Below are 25,153 nucleotides of genomic sequence, written 5' to 3' on the forward strand. Positions count from 1 at the left end.
GTCATCAGAGTAGCAGTTTCCATGGTCATGTAGTGCCCAGAATTTTGTCTAATGAATTTCCAGGGACTTTTTTTCTCTCTTATTTTGCTTCATATGTTAATAAATTGGTTTAGAGATAATATGGCACATTCTAATTAATAAATTGATGATTTAGCCTAGGAAATTTACAAATACACTGGGAACTTCCAGAAAGATGCTGATAAATTACAGGATGGAGCTTTTTCTGTAGGATGTTGAGCAATCATGAGGCTAAGTTGGTACCTGGATTTAGAGCTTTATCTATTTTCTAATCTGAGAAAAGATATCTGTGAAATGCAATGCTGAATAAAATTAATAACCCATGTTAAGGTTTCCTTGCACTTTAATACTCCAGTGTTGTGTGCACTCTAAGAATCTTTCTGATCATATAGGTCAGAGATTTTTCCTCTAATTAAGCCATGTTTGAATCAGAATCTTATTAAACTGACCCCACTCACATCTTCCCTTTGATGGATAAGTCCTGCAGATAGAATAACTTACTTGGGGTCTGCACCTGGAAGAGAGAGAGAATACATCCACAGTTAAAAAAAATTTTTTTTCTCAATGTGGTCATGGCAACCATTGGTTATTACATACAGTATGTCATGTATATTTTTAATTTTATTCACTTATTTCTTCTGAGAGTGAGAGATAGTATCCCAAAACAGAAATCTGTCGTTAGAATCCTTTTCTAGCCATTAGCCAGCCCCAGATCTTGGTGTGCTTGGAATACTCAGGGAGGTCTGCAGGCTTGAGAATCTGGAACCTCCTTCCCACATGAGATTGCCTCACCAGGTGTTATATTTTACCACATCATCAGTGTGTGGCCTAAGTGTATCATAATTTTATAGCACTGTTCAGCAAAAATGAGTTAGAAAATTATACTTGGGCCAATGTAGCTTGCTTTCCAAATTTTTTCACTGTGATAAAATATACACAACAGAAAAGTTATCATTTTGACTGTACAGTTTCACATTATTGTGCAAACAATCTCTAGAACTTGATCTTGTAAAACCCAAACTCTATATACATTAAACATCTCCTGATTTCCCCTTCTCAAAGTTTCTGGCAACCACCATTTTACTTTCTGTCTCTATGAATTCGAGAATGTTAGGTAGACTTTACATAAATGAAATGAAACAGTATATTTCTTTTCGTGACTGACTTCATTTAACACAACATCCTTAAGGTTCATCCATGTGGTATGTGGCATAATTTTCTCCTTTTTAAAACTGAGTAATATTCCATTGTGTATGTATACCATTTTTAAAATCCATTCATCTATCAATAGACCTTTGGTTGCATTTAGCTTCTAGCTATAGTGAATAATGCTGTTATGAACATGATGTTGGAGTTCCTTTAATAAACATCTAACTTTTCTAAATTACCTCTTCTCTCTTTCAGATAACAAAACTAATGAATTCTTCCATCTAAACTGATTGTAGGAATTCCTAGGCACCAACCAAACCTTTCCAATTAAGAGATCTTCAAAAGAAACTCAGACATAACAGACTAAAAAAAAGGAGAAAAAGTTGGTGTTCTTTATTGAAAACAATGAGTATGGAATTTTCTTTCATTTGATTATTGGATACTACATGCATGCTTTGAAAATCATATTGTACTTCACAAAGAAATTCAACAATTAAACATAAATAAAAATAATAAAATAAAATAGAATTAAAAAGTAGCTATGTTGGGGGACCAGCAGATGGTTTAGTGGTTATGTTGCTGTATTCCTACACAGTCGACAGCAGATCTAGTCTCAGACCCGGTGACTTAAAACTCACATCAGGTGCATGTGCATGTGTGTTCAAAATCCTGAGAAAAGAATGGAAAAGAAGGGATTGCAGTACGGCCATTCCCTCTGGGGAGCGATTTCTTGCTTTCTGTCTTTCTGTCTCTCTTTGTCTCTCTGGTGAGTGCATGTGCCCTATACCAAAAATTTCTCTTAAAAAAAAAAAGTATCCTGGGACCAGCAGGTGACGTGGTGCTTAAGGTGCTAGACACTCCTACGTGGCCGACCAACCAGGGTTTGAGTCCTGAATCTGGTGGCTTGCTTTCTCACTTCCTCTCTCTCTCACTCTCAACCTCTGTCAAATTAAAAAAAAAAAAAAGAATGAATAAATAAAAATTTTTAAAAAAGTATCCTGCTCATATTGTCTTCATTAACAGATTTGTGAATCAAGGACTATATAATTTAGAGTACTTAAAACTACATGTTAATCACCCACTCCCTAACTAAACAAAATTTTTAAGTGCATGTGAATATTTGATAAAAACAAAAATACCAATTGCTGTCTTGATTAGAAGTAACTTTTGGAAAATGTAATTAAAAGCAACCATTCACAGCAGTAATTTCTGTGGATAAATTTAACAATTAACATGCAAAATATCTATTGTGAGGGTATGCAGCCTAGCAGTATGAAGCATGCCTCGTTAACTACTCACTCGAGCTGGCTGACACATGCCTTAGATGCCAGGTGTTCTGTGGAAACATCTGTGGAACATGGGAAACATCCTGATGCTGGCTAGGTCATGTGGTACCTATTCTATATAATGTTTATGGCTTATATATTACCTTCTTTGATGCATACTCAGACAGCTTTCCTCGGAGTTGCAGAGGAACAGCATAAGTAAATGGGTTTGACCTAGGATGCATATTAGGATCACACATGATATTAACAAGGTCGAAAAACATCTACACTAAAGTCCTTATCTCTAACTATAGAACTTCAGTTGCATCCTTGAAAGCTTGCAAACAATTCACTGTGCCGGGTAAAATGTATAGCTCTACAATAATTTTCAGGAAAGAATGCTATTTAATCTGACATTAGCCAAGGATTATTTTAGCATGCAATATTGCTAATATTCTCATAAAAAGTGTCATATTATTAAAAGGAAATTTCTCGTAAATTGCAATTTAGCATTTGACAAAGGGCAAATTGATTCTGTTTATTACAATAAATGCTTAGGATTTTAGGTCACATTTCTTTGATAGATATTGTCTCTTATGAATGCAAAACCTCTTACTTATTTTACAATGGAAGAAGATATTCATAAAGTTGGAGAATATACTCGTCTTTCTCTGTAGTAGCCCAGCATCTAAATTTTGGTGATTTTGGTGAAAGCTGAATCTAAATATGCCTGATGCCTGTTTTTCTGTCTTTTTTACAGCCATAATACATTGCATATCCTAAACCTCTGTGTGTCAGGTACCCCTTTAGACTTATTAGTACACACTCATGGAGGGGAAATCAGAAAAGAGGATTCTGGTAAAGAGTGAAGTTAATTTGTAGGGCTTGTGCTAACAACAATGCTTGCAACAGTATCCTCTGTCCCTTTACTGTGCTATTAATCTTTTAAAAAAATTTTATTTAAATTTATTTATTTATATTCATTCACTGTACATCATTACAGCATATAAAATGAGATTTTCCATCCAGAATGCACTGTATATTGGCTCAATCAAGCACATCGACATATGTGTTATTGTCAACAAATAATTGTGCTGTTAATCTTTTAAGTGCAGACATTTAACTACAGCGATCCCTTCCTGGGACAAAGTTTTAACTGTTTGGGTGGGACCAGATATGAGTAATTTTATAAGCTACCTAATATTCATTAAACAAATTACATTCATATCCCTTGATTGCAACTAAGAACAAAGACTGATACTATAGGTTCAATTTCACTGGTGGGAAAGAAATGAAATGTGAAAGAGTTGTAACTCTTCTGTATCTTTAGAATGGTCGATCTGAGGGAAGATACCATGAAATTCTACAGAGGAGATAAATAATCTTCGGAAACATGAAGGCGGCTAGTTATAAGTAGGATCATTTAGCACGAACGATAGTGTGCTTGATTTTTTAATCTTTTTTCAAAAGACAAAGACAATAGATCCCTCTACTTAGAATTCATGGCATAATTTAATCTTGCCTTTCCTTCATTTGGTAATTGTCACTTCTGCCTTTTGATTTGCTTGAATTTAATTGCTTCATAAAAGATTTGCCATGGTGCCAGATTGTTCTGAGGTTAATAATTTAAGAGCTATCATCAATGAACCACAAACGATAGCTTAATGCAGGAGGCATGTGACAGATAATGTTGCAATGTCTGAAAACAAAGTAAAATGAAGTCTGATAAGATTGTACTATATTCTTCAGAGATGATAATAATACTGCATATTTGCAAATATTCAGTTTTCAAAGTCTTTCAATATATGATAATATCTGAGGCCCATTAAACACAATACTCTTAATTTAAAAAATCATTTGATAGAAATTTATTTCAGATTAAATATACATTTCTTAAACAGGAAAACACTGGACACAATAAAAATTTTCCCCCACCCAGGTTTTTGCCATAGGTCACATGCACTCACTGGAGAAAGACAGAGAAGGACAAAGAGAAAGAAAGTGAGAAGTCGCCCCTCTAAGGGAGATGGCAGCACGGCAATCACTTCTTGTCCATTCTCTTCTTGAGATTTTGGACATACATGCAGAAGTGCCTGATGTGATTTTCAAGCTGTTGGGTCCGGGGTTCAAACCATGGTCAGCCATGTGACAGTTCAATGCCTTAACCACCATGGCACCTGCTTGCCCCCATAATGAAAGTTTTTTTGCTGTAATTTTGAAATGATTCTGTGGATAGAGGTGAACCTAGTTTAGAAAGATTCTTCTTAATTCAACTTGCAGAGCACTTGCTTTAGTCTAGTGTTCTAAGTATAAGGACACAAATAAATAAGACATGGTTCTTGGCTTCAAGGCACAATAGACTGCCAAGAGGCACCCAGAGTTAATACAATTCAACAATGTATAATCGATAAGCTTAATATCAAACACAGTAATGATATGGTTCCAACTTTCTCAGAGTTGTTGTAAAGATCAACTTTGAAACTCTTGCTTCAATGTAGAGAATAGATAGAGTTATAATTGCAAAGCTGCTGGTACTGTTGCAGAAGATAGTCAAATAGACAAAGTTAGTGTGGAGGTTGGTTATGTAGGAACAGCAGGGTTATGAGATAAAAATTTGGGTTCAGACCAGTTCAAGAGAAGTTCTTATGTTTACTAGGCGTATGGAATGTGATTAATCATTCAAATTTTTCGATATTCTTATTTCCTACTTGGTAAAACTGGAACGATACCTGCCTAGAAAGATTGCGTTGAGTGTTAAGGAGAATATTGGCTGATGAACTAGTGTGGAATCTCAACTGTTCTATAAAGCAATCAATCAAACTTATAGTTCTATGAGATAACTAGTCTATCAATGTGCCTGGTACATAATCAGCATTTGATACATAATTGTTAAATAATAAATAGATGAATGTATGTGAGCCTATCATTGAAGTAGATGGGGCAGACATTATTATTCCAGGTAATGATATCGTTTATACTAGAGTCAAATTTACTTTAGGTAGTAGAAAACACATTTACGTATCAGTTTAAAACTGAGAAAACTAATGATATTCTCAACATAAAAAGAGCCTAATCTTTAAATTATTTGCATCAATCAAATGCTTTGAACATTTTCCATTTATAAACAAATATTATAAGAATGGAATTTTTAAATTAAAAAAAAACAATTATTAGACTACAGTCTAAACCTCTATTGTTAAATAAAAAACATACATCCTAAAGTGAGTTTTTATGGTAAAATTTTATTTAATTATGGAGATTCAGTTTCTGAATACTTACATATGAATTTGAAATATGAGCCGTTCTCTTAGTAGATAGACATCTGCATTTCATCAGCCATTAGATTACAAATCCAAATTTTAAGCAAATTTTGGAAATATACTTTTGATTTTATGAATCGTCATACTCAAGGAAAGGAGAAAGTGTAAAGGTACTTAACAACACCTACTTGAAAGCTATGTCAGTTCACATATAGTCTGACTCTGAATTGCCATTCTCTCTTTAGGTTTTTTGTAATGCAAGCCACTTTGATGGTCAAAGATGAGACATGAGTTGTAATGGCAATGGAAGGAGCAGAGAGAGGAATGTCCGGAGACATAAAGGATAGCGTATGGTTCACAGAGTGAGTGACTCATGAAGATCAGGTACTAAGCTGCGTACATAAAATATCAAGGCAAATTATGGACCAGAGTGAGAATCAGATTTCTGAAGCAAATCAGAGAGAAAGCCTGGATTAGATTTACAAAGAGAAAGGCAACTAGAACCCATAATTGAACATGTTGCATAAAAAACATGCTGTTTTGGACATAAATCTCTGAAGACTTGTCTTCTTGCCGTGATTTTTCTTACCTTCAATGATCTGTACCCTTTATCTGAACATTTACTAATGTGATATGTTTTAGTTGTTTTGATCTTGGCTTCATTCTCCCAATAAACAGTACTGTGATATATGAGGAATTCATTGTTTATGGAAAAATAGAGTTAAAGCACAAGTTTATTTAGGAGCAAATAAGTTAAAATCCATGCACAGTTTTTTCATAATACACATTTTTCTATAAACTTTTTAAAGACCTTCTATGTATGGAAAGTAGGGTTTGAGATTAGGCACATGTAAGCACCTGGTGCATCACCAGAAGACAGTAGGCTATCCACTGATTAGTAATTCCCCTTCTTACTCAGTCCTTGCCCATGACTTCCTAATGTGCAGAACGTCACTAAACTCATTTTGCCTCTGGAAAGGCTGTTCGCCCCTCCTGCACCAAGGTCAACATCCTGTCCCACAATCCCAGCTAGATTCCTTTAGAAAACTCTGCATTAGACCTTATTTATTTTTTCCATAGGACTTTCATTTCTTTTTAAAACACAAAACCAATCATTCTGTTTTATAGATACAGTGAGATATTAGGGAATCATAAGAACTGCATTATTATTTTTTAGACTAAGTATCAAGACATGTTATTATGAGCTCTTTCATGTGTCCTTTGACACAGCCTCCCTCCCACACATTGTCACTTGACCCTGTGTTAATTATTCAAAGTGTTCACCACTTTTAAATACTTTTCTTGTTATTTCTTTATTCACTTATTACATATTGTTTTTGATTCTCAGTGTCACGTAAGATTCATATAGTTAGTCTTGTCTTATTCACCCTGGTCTTTCCAGTACCCAGAAAAATATTAGATAGTACATATTGGTTGAATAAAAGGATAAAAGAAGCCCAGGTGGTAGTGTAGCAATAACGTGACACTTCGCAATGTTGGACTCACGTGGAAAGGTCTCAGGTTCACATTCCCAGAGAAGTGAGTGAATTACCAAGATCAGACACTACGCCATCTACAAAAAACATCAAGACAAATTATGGACCTATGTGTATATTTATCAATTTCAAAAAAACATAATCAATGCAGCTTTCTGAATTAATCAATTTGTTGTTTAAATGACTAAATTTGCAGTCTCCATAAAACATCATAAACACTTGCTGGCTTTCACTTTTGCCTCCATCAAGGAGGAGTTAGAAATGTTAACTGGAAGTGTTTCTTTATCTCCTGCCAAGAAATGCCCTTTCTTATCCAGAAGTTGGCACAACTTTCAAGTTCAAAGAAGAAATAGGTTTTTACATCCAGAAACATCTGCTTTAATTTGTGCTTGAAATAAAATGGGAACATAAACATCTTTCACTGATCTTCCTCTTCTCTACACTTCTACAGCATTTAGAGTCTGGGTCACAAAATTAACATAACGTTATAGAATGTTTTGCACTAAAGAATGTTGCTTTGCAATTAAATTGTAATGATGTTTAAACAGCAACATAGATTGTATGTGCTATAGAAATTCAAAGAAGAAATTTGGATTGCTTGGATAGTCAAACTACTTGGGAACATGTAGGTATTAACTTATTGTTGAGAACTGAATAAGGGGGAAAACTGAGAAATTTCAATAAGGATGATGACAATGACAAAGGTATGGACAGAGAAGAAGTAATGCAATTCAAAAATTCACAAAACAGGCTTGTGTAGCTCATGTAGATTGGTCATGGGACTGACAATTAGAAAAACTGACCAAGGCTCATTTGGATTGGTGTTAAATTTTTAGGTCAATTTGAATATTTCTTGTAGTAGGTAGGGATATTTTGAGTAATAAAATGTTAAAAAGTAAAAAAAAAAAAAAAAAGTCTCCTTAAGAGAAAGTTTAGAACATTTAATTGAGTAAAGGTATACAATGAGCTCTAGTACTAATGTTAGTTTTGTAATGCTAGGCCATTATTACTGAATACCAGGTGAATGAACACACAGTGCTTTATGTCATTTTCACTTAAGGAACTTAGTCTGTGAGCTCAGTTAACTCTTATTTGTTTATGTGTTTTGCAGTTTTCCAAAGGGTGGTAACAATTGACAGGATGTCATCAACACACAGAGATAGCAGCTGTAAATGTAGACTATACACACTCACTTGAAAATGGTCATAGATGAGACTCTGTGGCATCTTCCCCTCTAGGTACTTCTCTGGATTTAGACACTTTTTTTTTTTTTTTAATATTTTGCTATCACTGGAGAGACAGAGAGAGACAGAAAGAGAAAAATCACCCAAAGGGTGATGGCCATGCCACAATCCCTTCTCTTCTATTCTCTTTGAATTTTGGGCACCCATGCACATGCACCTGGTATGAACTTTAAGCCACCGGGTCTAGGACTTGAACTGTGGTCAACGGCATGGGAGTCCAGCAACATAACCATTACTCCATCTGCTGGTCCCTTGGGCAGTTTTAAACATACCTCTCAGTCTATTTAAAGGAAGAATATGTAGGTCATTGGGGAAACTTGTTTTGTCATTATGAATTTTGAATATTCTACACTAGTGGCTCCTCTTGTTTCTTAGAGAGATTGGCAAGATACCTACCTGCTCATTAGGTACAAGTATTTGTTTACAATTGTTTACAACCTAACACATTCTTTTTTTTAAGACAAAACATTTTATTTTAAGTTAACAAATTTTAAAAAGTGCACATTTTACTGTATACAGCATACCGTTTTAAAATGTGTATACATTGCAAAAATGGCTAAATAATATATGTCTTACCTTGTATATTTAACATTTTTGTGGTAAGAACATTAACTTGATCCTGTGGAGTGCAAAAATGTTGAGCTAATGTAAGTAGAGAGTAGAATGGCAGTTACTAGAGGGCTGGGAGTAGGGGGAGTTTGGCAAGATGTTGGTCAAAAGACATAAAATTTTAGTTTTTTGGGAGATGGGAAAATCATGATGCATTTTTGCATAGAAAGACATAGAAAAATATATTATGAGCTTCCCAACAACCTATTAGATAGAAGAAGCAGATTTAAGAGATCTAATTGCTAAGAGAGAAAATCTTAAGTGTTCTCACTACAATCTTAAGTATTTTGAGTGATAACCACAAAAGTGAATCAAAGGTCACATTTTTCAGATCAGTCTCTCAGAGTATCTTCCTTCTTGACTTTCCTACCCCTACAAGTTCAGGTTTTAAGATTACCTGAGATGTTTTTCAAAAGCCATTATGATAATTTCCCTGTAGATGTTGAAAGAATTGTTATGGAATAATCATGTCAAAACTCTCATCTGAAACATTGATTTGTAGAGTGGTCATGGGTGACATGTACAGTTATTGGAAGAACACAGTTGTTCTCAGGGAATGCCCATTTTACTGACTGTGTAGGGAGGAGAATCTGTACTCTCTTTTAGAGGAAAAAGCAATCTCAATTCATGTAAACTGAGTTTTTATTTCTACAATTTTAGATTCTGGTAAACTATTAGAAGAAGAGATGATATAACAGAATGTAGGAAACTGCTGTGATGCTCCATTCATTATATTCAGACTGAGCCATTCAGCAAGCAGGCTAGTAATCAAGAGGAACTAGAAATTTACACATTGTGGATGGGGTATAAGTCGAATGTCATGCTCAATTTACATTTTTTTCTTTTTCTCTCTCTTTCTTCTTTCTTTCTTTTTCTTTCTTTCTTTTGTTTCTTTTTCTTTCTTTGTTTTAATTCATTTCCTGAAACAGATTGAGAAAGAAACTCTTAACAAGGTCTCACCACTCTACACTAAGATCCTCCCCAAACCGGCCAGTAAGTCAGAGTCATGGCTATGTCTACAGGTGCAAATAGCATGTTTGAATCCACCTAGGATCTGAAATCCAGGTCCTATCCATATGGTTCCAGCATCACACAGTGGCATCCCCACCAGCTGTGCCACGCATTGGGTTTACATTTATTAAATTAGCTGAATCATTAAATATTGGACTATTGAAAAAGCAATAGTTGTAATCAATCAACAACTATCACAAAAAACTATTTGGAGCACCTGCAATAAGTTTAACACGGGCCAGTTAGCTTACTTTCATTGGTTTTATACACCAGTGATATTATACACTTCTTCAGTGGATTATATCCAATAATAGTATGTTTTGTCCACTGGAAGCACATAAAACACATGTATTAATTTATAAAAATTAATAAAGTCTATCCATCCAGGGTGATAGCAAGACTAGGTTTTCTTTTATTGTAAAACTGTGTTCTTATCAGTCTTCTCTGCAAGGAGCTAATCCTGAAACGAAAATTAAGAACTGTTGGACTGGAAAAGCTCTCAAGAATAGCCTTCTATTTAATTGATGGGCCTCCTAACATTTTAGATCTACGTAGGCCAACTTGTGATATGGTTCTCATAAGCCTGACCTCGTGCTCATTTGAAATATGAGTAGCATATACAGTGAGATTAGAGAGTCTCTTAAAGATTAAAGCTTCGGGATTCAGATGTATTTCGATTGATTAAGGATTTTTAACTTCTGGGGTCAGGCCATTAACTAAATGACAAGAGAGAGAGCAGAAAGAACCTATTACCACCCATTTACCCCTAGAATTAGTAGGCCTCCTCTTTAAATTATATATATTAGCTAAAGGATGATTGAATCTTAACTTGGCTACAGTTGACAGTGTTCCCCACCCCAGATATTTAAATGCAATTAGTCTGAGATGGATCCTGAATTTCTGTAAGTAACGCTCTTCAGATGGTTCTAAGGTGTTATCAGAGTTGAGAACCAGGAGATTAGAGATCCCCAAGGTGATTTGGAGTTTTAATATTCTGAAATTCTGGACAATAGGTTTGGTAACATTTCAAGGGCAGGTATCGGTGAGGTCTGAAGTTCGGGTCACTGTCACTTTAATCATCCATTGTTAACTCTATTATGGAATTTCCATATTACATCCAATGCAGGAATTCACTTCTGAAGCTATAGCTATGAGAGATTTATAACATTTCTAGTGAGTCCAAATAGGCTCCCAAAACAAGAAGTTATGCCCTTTGATGTTTTAATTGCCACAGTGCATGTGTGCTCACCAAAGAAAGAGAGAGAGAGAGAAAGAAAGAAAGAGAGGAAAAAGAGAGAAAGCACTCCCCAAAGGGCTGGGTCACACCACAATCCCTTCTCCTTCACTTTTCCATCCTGTAAGGATTTAGGGCATACACATGCCTAGTGTATTTTTTCGAACTGCAATCTACCCTGTGGGATCTGGTTTCCTCAACCACCAAAATATAGGGCCAGCCCAGCCATTTGTTGATTTAAAATTTTGCCATGAATGTGGATTCCTAGATATTTCTTCCTATTTTACCTAGTGTTACTAATTGTAAAAACTATTTACATATGAATTATTTCTCAAAAATTGGATGAAATTTCCTCCTATCTATAATATTTCTCTTTTGAAGAGACTGTGAATTATTTGTTAGTGGAAAATTCTATAAAGACAACTCTTTTACAGCATCTATAAATCCTTGAGAAAACACTACAAGTGATAAAATAGTTTTAGTGGGTTATAGTCACATGAAAGTATTAGAACTTATAAAAAGCCATTGTTGGCTATGAAAGATGGTTATGAATGTGTTTTGCTATAAATTGTCAAGGAAATATAAAAGTGTGTTATTATTTTAGATTCTATTTATCGAAGACCTTTTGGGAACTGGGAATTTAATTAGTTGGCTGAGTGGATTTAAAAGCAACTGGCAAGAACCATCTTTCACAAATTGCAATTTCAAAAAGCTCGACTTTAACCTAAGGGTTTAGTTTAAGGATTTGTTCCTGATTGAATTTGTAAGACTAAGATTTATAGATTCTTTCCATTGCTGCCTCTTGTGTTTTATTCAAGTTAATAATTACTGGAAGTTTAGAACTAAATTGAGAATTATGCTCATCTAGAGTTTTGAAGCTTTGTGGGACCTTGTCACAAGAGTCTACCATGGAGCAGCTTCAGTGTACAGTAGAACAAGTGCTTCTCATGAGTGACCATTTCCTATAGTTCCATTAACATATTGTTCTCTGAGAGATTATGTTTTAAGCAGAGACTAAAACAATTCCGTTCTAGCAAGAACAACAGCAAACAATTGAAAGGAAGAAAGCTAGAGCAAGAAATACTGGGAGAGGACAGAAGGAACTTAAGCAGTGAGAATGAGTTTCTCAAGCCTGGAGAATGTTTCTCAAGCCTTGTCCACCCAATTGTTATTGGCATTGAGTGTTTGCTTTGTATTGAGTACTGAGCTAAGTACTGCCCTTTAGCTGTTTTATCTCTCACCATAACTGTATGAGGACTTTCACCACTACATTAGGTCCAAGCACCATAGTTTCTGATCCAGAACTCCCTTCCTTATAGTTGTGCTGCTTTGGAGCTCCTCTACCAGTGTCTTTTCTCTTCAAGAGGATATGTCCACATGGACCCTTGTCTATTACTAGATCACGTTCTGGGTACTTGTAACTATGGTATTCTCTGTTTAAGTGACCTTGGTCTTGAATTCTTTTCCTAGGAAAACAAATGCCTTATACCCAAAAAAAGATCTGGAAAAATAAAATCCAAAGTGAGGAGGATCATAATCCTTTCCCTTCAGGGGCACTTACCAGAAATAGAACACAAAGTGCCTCCTTACATCTCATTAGCCTTAACATGTATGTGTGGTGTGTGTGTATAGAGAGAGTGAAAGGAGAACTAAGAATCTTGTTAAGGTCAGTATTTTTATATTAGCTGGCATATTTATTACAATTACTGACATAAATTTAATTTAATTTTGACATTTTAACTTTGTACTGCTCTATTTGTTTTGTTTTACTCATCTCTCCCCTCAGAGTGATTTTTTTTTCCTTTGCATGCCTTTTAAACAATTGCTTGAGGTTATTATTTTTTTCTTTGACTATATTTGAAAATTTATATTTTTCTAGTAGTTACTACCAACATTCAAATAAATATTTAGTAAAATCAACCTATTTACATATCCCTAAAGTAATACAAGTATCCAGGATGACTTTAATTCTAAATATTCCCTTTTCTCCCAAAGGCTGAAAATGAGATAAATTGACAGAAAATTAGCATTAGAATTCCTGGAAGAGGGACTAAAGAACTTTAGCAATGAGAATGACTTTCAGAGAATCTGAGTACTTGGGAGTTGACATGCAACTGCTACCTATTATTTTATTTTATTATTTAAATGCTATTGTTTATTTTCTACTTTATTTTTTATCCTATTGATCTCTTAGTAAATTTACAATTTATTTGATATCATGAATATCCATTATGATCATAAGAAGTAATATTTATTTATTTGTTTTAAATCTTACTATATACCACACATTTCACTAAGTATTCACTCCTCAGAAGAACATTATAAGATATTATAATGTTAATATTATCACTCTTTTGTTCATTTTTTTGGAGGGATTTTTGCTATAGGGCACTTACACTTGACAGAGAGACAGAGGGATAGAAAGTGAGAAATAAACTCCCAGGGGGGATGGCTATGCCACAGTCACTTCTACTGGGAATGCATGCACATGTGCCCAGTGGAGTTTCAAGCTACCGGGTCTAGGACTTGAACTGCAGTCTATTGTATGGGAGTCAACACCTTAACCACTATGCCATCTGCTGGCCCCAATATTATCCCTCTTCTAAAGAAGAGAACATGGGGCCCAAAGATATTAAGCAATTCACCAAAGATCACACCATGTTTTTTTTTTTTTTTTTGGAGAGGTTTTCGCTATAGGGCGCGTGCGCTCGCCAGACAGACAGAGAGAGACATAGAGACAGAAAGCGAGAAAGCGAGAAATCACCCCCCAGGGGGGATGGTCACGCCACAATCCCTTCTCCTCCATTCTCCTCTCGGGATCTTGGGCACGCACGCACACGCCCCCGGCGTGAGATTTAAGCCACCGGGTCCAAGACGCGAACCGCGGTCGACTACGTGGGAGTCCAGCGACATAGCCATTACGCTAACTGCTGGTTCCCAAATCACACCATGTTTAAGGGGAAGAACAAGGATTTGGACATAGGCAATCTGATTTTAGATTAATTTTTGTTAGTTATTTGTTCAGTGCCAATTAAATTATACATAAAATTATACCCAACTCACTGATATAATTTAAGCATCCTAAAAACAGAATTTTCTAATTTCCATCTTCATTTAAAATGAACTGAGTTGCTGGGACCAGCAGATGGCATGATGGTTACATCAGTGGACTCCCACATGGTCGATCATGGTACGAATCCTGAGTCCCAGAACCAGTGACTTGAAACTCACACATATGCCCAAAATTCTGAGAGGAGAATGGAAGAGAAGGAATTGTGGTGTGCCCATCCCCAATGGGGAGAGGGATGATTTCTCACTTTCTCTCTCTCTGTCTCTCTGGTGAGTGCATGTACTCTATAGCAAAAAATATATCTCTCTCTCCCTCTCTTTCTCTCTCTCTCTCTCTCTCTCTCAAATAAATAAATAAATAAATAAATACATAAATAAATACATACATACATACATACATACATACATACATAAATAAAATAAATAAAAAAAAGAAATGAACTAAGTTGCAAAGCTTCTAAGAAATGAGTGACATATTTGAGTTATTTTTTTGAGACTTGAGTTAAAGTGCTCATTTTACATATGCCTCTAAGCAAGTGCGTGAGAAATTGATCTTAAAAGTGGCATAAACTTATATGTTTCAGTTAAATGAGGTCCCCCACATATAAATCTGATTTTTAATAGTGTTGCTTTACCTTAGGTTTATTTAACATTCAAAAGTGGGTTTGTATACAATTTTCATCACCACATTGGATAAACCTGTTTCTAACAGCCACTTCCCTTAAATCTATTTTCTGTTTATATTTATTGATCTCCTTTTTAACATTTAACAGTTTTATAGGAAAATAAAAGATTTTCTCTCCAATGTTTTGAAAATGGGTATTTTCACCTGTGTTATTAAAATTACAATCTCTTTCCCCGACATGTAGAAGAGAAGTGACTGGAATGAAAATAAATCTTTGTAAAAATATGCACCACGAATTTGTTGAGGAAGAATTTAAATTCCTACTCTTTCTCTTCCAAAATATATGTAATTCAGTATTATTTCCTCAGTGTAGCTTCAGGATATTTATGCTTTAAATTTCGTATAAGAGGTGATTGGGGTAGGCACTTGGATGTTGAGTTCTTTGGAAATAAAATAATCCCTATCCCATTTGTGATACAATAGCACCTATTCCTCAAGACTGAGATTTTGTTTTATGTATGTGTAAATCTTGAATCACTCATGTTGGACATAGTTATAAAAAAGATGAAATTGAATGTTGAAGACATAAAAGTAAAGAAAATAAGAGATTAGAACATGAGTTTTCCCAGTGTGTCCTTCTGAAATAAAAATAAATAGAAAGAAAATAAAACTAGGCTATATATTTCCAAATCAGCACTTGTAGCCTATTGAGAGGCTGTTGATAGCAAATGAAAATGATCTACTGTTTCCTTATGAATACTGGATGGATGTCATTACAGCTGAAGCATAGACTGCAATTTTTGATGTCAGAAAAGAGTTTTGAAAAAAGCAAATATAGCAAACTTAGTAGGAAAAATCAAATGTTTAGTTAAGTGCATATATTATTGTTATTTCTGAGGTAACAGTGAGGTGATACAAAAAATTCTCAGAAAGTCATTGAATCAGCAAAGGGAAAAAAAAAATTATGTGTGTGCTTACTAACTGCAAGATGCCAAAAAGATTTATAAGCATCTAATTAAAACAACCTATGAAAGATCCTAAAAGTATTTCTATCCTTTAAAGGAATTATTGTATTTATTAGTATTACCATGGGTTTGTGAGTTATGATTGCTATTCTCTTTGTTTTCTCTTTGCATACATGAATAACATGAAGACTTTCTTAGATTTACCCACAAAATTGGTCCTCTTGCTGCATTTTCCCATGAAGTTAAGATTAGTTTTTCAAGCACACATTTCCAGAAAGGTAGCTATTGGAGAAGGGTCATTGATTTTGGATAAAGAACATATCACTTCTCAAATATTTTATTTTGTTAAGATGTGATTGTTATTTGTTTTCCTACAATTTCAAGGTTCAAAAATGCTATGGCCCTAGGGAACCAGCAGTTAGCGTAATGGCTATGTCGCTGGACTCCCATGTAGTCGACTGCGGTTCGTGTCCCGGACCTGGTGGCTTAAAACTCATGCCGGGCGCGTGTGCGTGCGTGCCCAAGATCCCGAGAGGAGAATGGAGGAGAAGGGATTGTGGCGTGACCATCCCCCCTGGGGGGGGATTTCTCGCTTTCTGTCTCTATGTCTCTCTCTGTCTGTCTGGCGAGCGCACGCGCCCTACAGTGAAAATCTCTCCAAAAAAAAAAAAAATGCTATGGCCCTGCTTCATATATCTGTCCTTATAAATATATTCCCTTATAAAGATTATAAGCAATAATATATTTATATTCTTGTAATAATATTCACTACATATCTTATAAAAGAAAAACTCTAAACATATGAAAATATTGAATATATCATTTCAATTTGAATTTATATCAACTGGTCAAATAGATCTAGAAAACACAGAGAAACTCAGCAGATTCTCCTCTCTATAATGGTTTATACTCATTTGTGTACTCACAAACAGTGCAAAAGTGCCATTTTCTCCACATCTTTGTCAGCATTTGTTTATTTTTTTGTCATTTTGATAATAGTCATTCTAGCTGTGGTAAAATAATATATAATTGTGATTTTACTTTGCGTTTCCCTGATGATTAGTGATGATGAGCATTTCTTCACACGTTTGTTGGCCATTTGTATTTCTTCTTTTGAGAACCTGTCTATTTAGGCTGTCTACCCATTTAAAAAATCAGGTTAATTTTTACTGCTGAATTATGTTTCTTATATATCTTGAATAGTAATCTCTTATTGGGTATATATTATAGTTTACAAATATTATCTCCAATTCTGTAGGTTGTTTTTGCATTCTGTTGATTATTTCTTTTTCTGTGCAGACATTTTTAGTTTGATATAATATCCTTTGTCTACTTTTCCTTTTGTTACATGTGCTTTTGAAATTTTGAAAACTCTTTGTCTAGATCTGTGTAATGAAGAATTTTCTGTTTTTTCTTCTAACAATTTTTTTTTCTTTTTCTTTTTTTTGTTTTTGAAGAGGTTTTTGCTATAGGGTATGTGTGCTCACCAGAAAGAGAGAAACAGAGAGACAGATAAAAATTTTCTACAAACAAGAAATTACTAACACCTAGCCTTCAGATACAATCAAGTTCCATCAATTTTCTCAATGGTATCTTTAACAGCAAAGGATCCAATTTAATATCACACAATACATTTAGTGTTCTTTGACTGAAGACTAATTCTTGACACTTTTAACACTACAGATTAATAATTTTATAGAATGTCTCTCAATTTTTTCTGATGTTTCTTCATGAATATATTCAAATTCTATTTCTTTGGCAGGCCTTTTATAATAATGTCACTATGTTTCTTTCTGGCCTCTTCTTGGATGTACACATTTCAAATTATCTTATTGACATTTATTAAAGATATACCTTCCATAATTCTCCTATTTAAATGATAAATTTTCCTTCCATAATCAATAGAAGTTTCATAAAAAGGTACTTTGAAATTATGTAAATTAACTTTGTGCATCAAATTTTTAATTTAATATTAGTGCTTGTGTCTTTATGGATGCTTACTTTCCTCTGACTCTTCTAAAGTTTACCAAAGGATTGTTCAGAAAGAAACTGAATGAGGAGGAGAAAGAATAAAAGCAATGATATTTTAATTAAACTGAAATCATAGAGTTTGCAATGTTTATTTTATTAAGGAAGGAATATGAAACCCAAGGAGCTTAAGTGGGAGACTTAGAACCAGAATTCACAAGTCCCCACTCATGACCAGTGTTCCATAGCAACAAGTGTCAAATCAGAGTTTATTATTGACAATAGCTTTCATCCATGAGTTTATCAGTTCAATTTAATAGCCACTGATTTCTAAAAATGGAAAGATTTGAAAATACAACTTGATAATTCTGTTTATGAAATTTCATTTAAAAAATTATTTCTAGGGGCCACAAATGTCACGGTGGTTAAAGCACTGGACTCCCACATGGCTGATCATAGTTCGAGTCTGGGACCTGGCAGCTTGAAAATTATGCTGAGCACAGGTACATGCATGTCCAAAATCCCAAGAGGAAAATGGTGAAGGGATTGCAGCTTGGTCATTTCTCGCTTTCCCTTTCTCTGTCACTTTGTCTCTCTCCAGAGAGTACATGCATGTTATGGAAGAAATCTTAAGAGAAAAATATATCTCTATTTTATTTCATCTAGCCATTCTCTTTTTATATTTTTCTTAGAGTACATTGGATTGAGAGCCATTAGCTCATGGAAGTAAAATGAGTGTGTGTCAGACTTTTCAGACACTTCCCCAGTCAAATGTAAATACGTCGTTCAGACTTTAAGGTCCTTGGCATGACCTTTAAGATGTATGATAATGATCTTCCATATTTATTTCTAGAGTAAATTATTGTCTTACCAAACATTCTTTTTCTTGAGGCTTTCTCAAGTTGGATAGACTTCAAGAACAATTATTTCTCATAAGAAAAATATTAAATATATATGTTAAACCAAAACATTAGTGTAAAAAGGAAATTCACAAAACTTAGTTAACATACAGAATTTTAGGACCAGCATTCAGAGATTGACTCAGTAAGTGTGAATGGAGTCCAGATGTCTTCATGTTAAAAGGACTTCAATAGTTTCTGATGATGGTAGGCCTAGGAATACAACTTGGAAACATTGTGGTGAATCTAGAGTAATTATTAAAAAATAAAGGTTGAGGACTATGAGGTGGCCTGGTTGTTAAGATTCTGGACTCCCACATGGCTGACCACAGTACAAGTCCCAGACTTGGTGGCTTGCTTCCTCATTTTCCCTCTCTTTTTCTCTGTGTCCCTCTGGTCAAATTAAAAAAAAATTATAACAATGATGAATAAAATTAAATAAAATACTTCTTTAAAAATAAATAAAAGTTGATATTAGAGTTATCCTACAAAATAGGGCAAAGACAGATTATTTTATTGTAGGATAAGAATTAGATGTCAGTCAAAGAATGTAGTTATGCATTTAAAGTTAGATTTTACCAATATTATACAAAATTAGATATAAAAGGAGAAATCAAGGTATAGCTCTTGTATATATTTTGGTTGCTATTGATTCTATACCCACTTAAGAAAAAAATGACACTTTGAAAACCCCATCTCTTCGTTAGCTATAATCTTTCAGCAGAACATAATAGCTCATATAGAGAAAATCTTTCTGCAGAACTTTACAGTTCATATAAACCATCACTTTTTATAATAAAGAAATCAGAACACAGGGAAGTATAATTAGTTGCTAAATAACAAACAGGTAATTGCCAGAAAAGCTAGATCAAGAACTAAGAACTCCACACTTAGGATCTATTTGCTTTTTCTTTCAGACTAAGCTCTGAAATGTATTAATACATCAGTGTGCTTAAAACATATATATATATATATTTATTCCAAGAGTGAGAGAGACAGAGAGGGAAAGAAAATGAAAGAGAGAGAAAGAGACAGATAGTACTCCCAACGGAGTCCAGATACCACAATCTCTTTAACTTCAGTCAGCCTCAAACCATGGGCTTATGTGTGCCCCACATATTCAATGAAGACTTCACGTATGAAACTTCTGATGTAGAGTGTAGATACTACCACTATGCCACCCTATTTCCCCTGGCCCCTCAAAAAAAAAAAAAAAACAAAGTTTTTATGATAAATGGTAGACATAATTAGTTTTATTATGTTTATTGACCTTTATAGTCTGTCTCCCACACTAAAGAAAAAAATAAAGTGACAAATCCCAACTATTTGTTCCTTAAATTACGTTTCAGTTTAAATTCTCAGACCTATGTGATTTCATAGCTTCCTAATAGAGCTGCCATGTAATAAAACTAGAGGCAAAATTCCTCAAAATTGATGAAGTGTGTCATGCCCTGAACTCTTGCCAAATTGTGAATGTTTTAATATTTTGTTCTATTACAATCATGATTTCCTCTCATTTTTCTTTTTACTTTGAGAGCTCTTTGCCTGGGGCTTATATTCCATTGCTTTACATATGCTTAAAGAGAGAGGGTTCCTATTTTTCTTAGCATTGTATACATTTTCAGTCAATAAATTGCTCATTATACAATGCTTTTCTCCCCTCCTAATTGTTGTCTTTCATATGTTTTAGCACAATTATTTGTCTAATGTTTCTTAATTGACTTTGCAATAAGTCGTCTATCCTCCATGAGTTTTCTGTTGCAATCAAATGGTAAAAATAGATTGGCAGGAATCAGAAATGGAAAAGGTTAAGAAATCATGCTTTTTGATCTCTGACTACTCCAAACATCATAATTTATCTGTGAAATTAATTTAATTCTACAGCATTCAGTATTCATTGATTTTTTTTTTTCCCTTCGTACCTGGTAATTCTCTCCATAATGAGAATATAAATATGCATAAATTCTAGGTCCCTGTTCACAAGAGTTACAGTCTAAGGGAAGAATACAGATAAGTAATGATTTTCAATCTTTTAGAATGAAGTCTGTGAGGTCTAAACTTGGACATAAGAGGTAGAGTCATGGTTCCCAGATCACATTTTCAGGAAATGGGAAGGCCTGCTGGCTGAGGTAGTGTATGCTACCAAGTCTTAATGTAGGAAATAATCATAAGAATATTAGACCTGTCCACAGATTTGTTCTTGGTGCTACAGAAATAATAGTGAAGAAGGTGAAGAAGGATACTTCATAGAGCTTAACTTCAGATGAGTAAACAGATACTTGGCAAATACATACACGCATGCACAAGTAAAGAAAAATCATACAAAAAACACAAAAAAACAAATAAACAAAATGATCATGATGCATACTGGGAATGAAAATACTGCATTCTTTTTTTTTTAATTTTATTTTAATCAAGTGGAAGGAAGAGCAACAGAGAGAAAAAAAGACAGAGAGAAAGGGAAAAGGATAAAGCATGCTACCAGTTCTGGGACTTGAACCGTGGTCAACCATGTGGGAGTCCAGTGCCCTTAACCACCACGCCAGCTGCTGGCCCCAGAAATACTGTCTTCTTGGGACCAGCAGTTGGCATAATGGCTATGTTGCTGGACTCCCATGTAGTTGACCGAGGATTTGAGTCCTGGAAACAGTGGCTTCAACTCACACTGGGCGCATGTGTCTGCATACCCAATATCCTGAGAGGAGAATGGAAGAGAAGGAATTGTGGTGTGGCCATCCCCCCTAGGGAGTGATTTCTCGCTTTCTGTCTCTCTGTGTCTTTCTGGTGAGGGCACAGCGCCCTACAGCAAAACCTCTCCAAAAAAAAAAAAAAAAAAAGAAAGAAAGAAAGAAAAAGAAGAGAAAAAAAAATACTGCATTCTTAAAATAGTAAAGAAGGGCAGCCTGTGGCCTGGTGATTAAGCTGGCTGGGTTACACATAGCCAACTATGTGGTTCAAGTACCAGACCAGTTGATTTGAAAAGCATGCCTGGTATGTACGCATGTGTGCCCAAAATCCCAAAAGGAGAGGAAATTGTGGCAAGACCCTGCCTCATGAGGGATGCTTCCTCTCCTTTTTTCTCACTCTCTCTTCCCCCTACTTCTCTCTCTAGCAAATGTACATGCCTTCTAGCAAATTAATAAAAAGGAAAGTAGTGAGGAAGCTTAGACCTGAAACTGTGAAAGAGCCCTACCTCACAAAAGAAATATCCCGAGTTATAGTTTACTAGGGAATGCAAAGGACATAGGCTAAAATCATGAAATGGGAACAGAATTGGAGTGTTCCAAGAAAGGTATATGGCTGATGTAAAGGCAGCACAATAGGGAAGGAAGAGAGTAGAATGAGGACTATTAAGTGAAATAAGCCAGGAATCGAAAGACAAATACTGTGTGATCTTACTCACATGGAATCTGAAAAAGTTTACGTCATACAAATAGATAATAGACTAGAGCTCGCCAGAGACTGGAGAGGGAAAGGGTAAAGAGGATTGGAGAGAAACCAGCTAATCAGTACAGCTATAATTAGATAGGATGAATAATTTCTGATGTCTATTACACAGTAAGCTGACTATGGCTAATAGTGTATTTTATATTTCAAGATTCTAAGAGGAGAGGATAATGAATGTTATCACTACAAAGAAATGATAAATATTTGAGGTGACAGTCATGCCAATTATCCTTATTTGGTCATTACTGCATGCACATACATCTTGAAACATCACACTGTACCCCGTAAATATGGACAATTTTGTGTGTCAATTATTAATAAAATAAACTTTTCAAAAGCCCTATTTATGAGCAGGGGTTATATCAGTCTAATGTCTGAACCTTTCTCCCTGGTTAATTGATAGTTCATGCCTGCTAAACTTAGTATAACCTCGTACTTTTATAATCCACCTCCATTTCTGTTAATCATCATGCACTCAGCTTAAATGTCAGGCTTAGACCTTACCCAGACAATGAATATTGATCAAGGTTTTGTTTTGTTTTTTTGAGAGATTTTTTGTTACATGGCACATATGCTTACCAGAGAGACAGAAAGTGAGAAATTAACCCACAGAGGGCATGGCTTTACTGCAGTCCCTTCTCCTCCACTGTCCTTGAGTTTTGGGTAATCTGATGCATGTCCGGGTCAGTTTTAAGCTTCCGGGTCTGGGACTGAAACTGTGTTAACTATGAGGAAGTAGTTGTAACTGTCATGCTATCTGCTGGTCCCCAATCATGGTTTTTTTTTTTAAGCTTTTAAAATTATTTTATTTAACTTTATTTATTTATTTATTCATTTTAATTTGACCAGAATGAGAGTGAGAGAAAGAGAGAGGGAAAGTGTGAAAGCAAGCCACCAGAACTGGGACTCTAATCGCAGTCGGCTATGTGAGAGTCCAGCACCCTTAACCACCATGCCACCTGCCAGCCCCAAACCTAATCATGTTTTTAAAGAAGCTTGGCAATGATGTGGGAAGTTGTGTTGGCCCAATACCTAATGCAAGGAACAGTAGTGAACTTGATTCTTTGTCTCATGCTCAAGAATTAGAGATGCAGAAACAGGAAAGAGATAGTAAAGCAGAGAGTTTATTGAGAGAGGGAAGACAAGAGCTCCTAGATAAGGAGCAGGTCCCAGAAAGTGGGTTGCTAAAGAACTGAAGTGGGTTTTTATCTGCGTCAGAGGGGCTTTGTTTGGGTTTCTTGTTTTTATTTAAGCTTGTTCAGTCTCTGAGAAGCCAACTTTATGTGAGCAGAGAGAAGCAGCTTACAGAAAGACTGGTTACCATATTAAGGAGAAATGCCAGCTCCTTGACAAGTTAGTGCTTCTCAAAAGGAATTTGTAGGGACTGAGTCATCTATAGGGGGTGCTGTTATAGCACTGGGGAGTGGAGCTCCGTCTTGTAAAATCCTTGCTTCTTTGAACCTACATCTCTAAGATTGAAGATCTGCTCTGAGTCACAGTATTAATAATCACAAACATTGGAAAAGTAGGAAAACAGAAGTTTTAATAGAAAAGTAAACATTTTTAACAGGAAGGAAGTGTACCTGCATGCCTTTCAGCAACAACTGGGCAACCGCCGGAGGACAATTATAATGGGCATGGGGCTAGGTGTTACTTTTATTTGGGAATTTGACAATGAATATTTAGCAGGGGAAGGTCTGTCATACTATCTTGGTTCTTTGATTTCCCGAGCTTTTTCCTGCACTTGTACATTTCTCTTATAGATGAGGAATTAAATGATCTAATCTCACATGCCCAGTGTGATCTTTGAAGGTATAAGCATCCATATCTGGATGTATTGGTCAATTATTGATAGTTTATTGCCCTGGTGGGAATCAAAATGCTGGTTTAACATCCTATTTCAGTGGTGAATTTCTGTGAATCTATTTGGCATGGTAGGAGGGAAGATAACAGCCTTCCCAGCACCAGGAGCTGTGTGAGAGGAAGGAGTAACTGTAACTCCTGTAAGCTGTGACTGATGTGGCAGATGTCCTGCTATTGTCTGAGGGCTGCCTCCTCATTTCTAGCTAACTACCTACCATGATATCATCACTGGTCTTAAAATGTGTTTTTGTGATGTCAGGGGGTCTCTTTATCCTGCAGTTGCAAGAGTAAATTATTACTCAAGATCTTTTGCTCTTTTGCTTGGCTGTCAATATCTCAAGCAAGCTGTAAACAGCTCTGGTTGTAAGCAGTTCTCTGTGTGAGCAAGCAGTGAGAGCTAATATTTGATTTCTAGTGAGAATAGTAAATGATTTTTATTAAAAGCTTGAGCAGAGTGATTCCATTTTATAAACTAGCTCTGGCTAAATACATGTGTATGTCCATTTCCTATCATGATGACTCTACCTTAGTGGCTCCTGCTCTATTTACTCACTGAGTCTAACTCCGATCTCCATACTCTGCAGTTTGACCTTGTCTTTCCCCCAAGACTCTTTTGGTCAGATATTTTTACTTCCTCCCTTTTCCTCCTCAAATACCATCAAAATGTCCATAGCACTGTTAATATTTTTTATAGTCTGCTATTCACAACCTTTTAATGCCCAATCTTATATTCATATTTTAAAATAGTTTAATTATCTTTGACAAGCTAGTCTAGTATCCATGACCTTCAATCTATTAAACTCCCAACCAGTTTGACTGCCAGTCAAGCCCCCCAGAACTGTTTGTCTCTAGCTGACTCATGACTTGACAACATGCTCTGTTTGTCTTTGGAAACAGCATTAGCCACTGATCTTTACAGGGATGAACAAGGAGCAGCTCATTGGCAACCACTGAGAAATGCAGCAACTGTATAAAGCATAAATCATGAACTCCCCAATGGTGGGGTGGTCTTATTTTTGAATTCTAGCCAA

The sequence above is a fragment of the Tupaia chinensis genome, unplaced genomic scaffold (assembly GCF_000334495.1).
Source record: "Tupaia chinensis unplaced genomic scaffold, TupChi_1.0 Scaffold000252_1, whole genome shotgun sequence".
NCBI lineage: Eukaryota > Metazoa > Chordata > Mammalia > Scandentia > Tupaiidae > Tupaia > Tupaia belangeri.